Source organism: Geospiza fortis, unplaced genomic scaffold (genome assembly GCF_000277835.1).
Source record: "Geospiza fortis unplaced genomic scaffold, GeoFor_1.0 scaffold85, whole genome shotgun sequence".
Classification (NCBI taxonomy): Eukaryota; Metazoa; Chordata; class Aves; order Passeriformes; family Thraupidae; genus Geospiza; species Geospiza fortis.
This window is the reverse complement of record NW_005054358.1, coordinates 2,091,044-2,091,922: the sequence shown is the minus strand read 5'-3', so window position 1 is coordinate 2,091,922 and position 879 is coordinate 2,091,044.

Below are 879 nucleotides of genomic sequence, written 5' to 3'. Positions count from 1 at the left end.
TCAGGCGGGAGCCACGATTTCACTCGATACCAACGGGAGCGTGTGGAGGAGTCAGAGCTCCTCAGGAAATAGAATCGCAGAAATTTTAGGTTGGAAAATGCCTCTAAAGTCACCGAGTCCACCCAGGACTGCCAAGGCCACCATGTCCCCAAGTGCCACATCCACAGGATTTTAAATCCCTGCGGGGATTGTGCCTTCACTACCTCCCTGGGCAGCCTATTCCAGACCTTGACACCCTTCCAGAGAAGCAATTTTCCCTCATATCCAACCTGAATTCCCCTGGAGCAACTTGAGACCATTTCCTACTGTCTTACCAAGGTACCGGGGGGAAGCAGAGCACAACCAAACGCAGACATGGGAAAGCCCCAAAATCAGCTCCCAGGATACCGGAACAGGGGGGGAAATTCTCAATGGACCAAGATCACCGCAGTGAAGTGCTAAATGAACAATGTGAGGAATTTATACGAGTTAGAGAGCCAGCAAGGAAGGGCTAAGAGGGTGCTAATTAGTGTCCATCCCAAATACACAAGCAAGTGATCACCCGCATTTTAAGGCGCTTTTCCCTTTCAGGATGCCAAGGAAAAGATTCTGGGAGCCCAAGAGGTCCCGTGGAGGGCCGGGAGCCCACGCTGCCCTGAGCTGGTGGCCGAGGGAGAGAAACCCAGCGAGGCTCCGGACTCCTCGGGCTGCGCGGAGCTGCCGGGAGAGGACGGGGAAATACCTCGGAGGAAAATCATCATGCCCAACCTCCGAGATGGGCACCCCTGGGACAGGGACCGCCCTGAGAGCCAGCCCTGGCCAGGGGGGAGCGCTGCCCATCCCGGCCCAAGCTCAAGGAGCGCCTGCATCCCGCAGCATCCTCCCCGCAGCCCTGGGAGC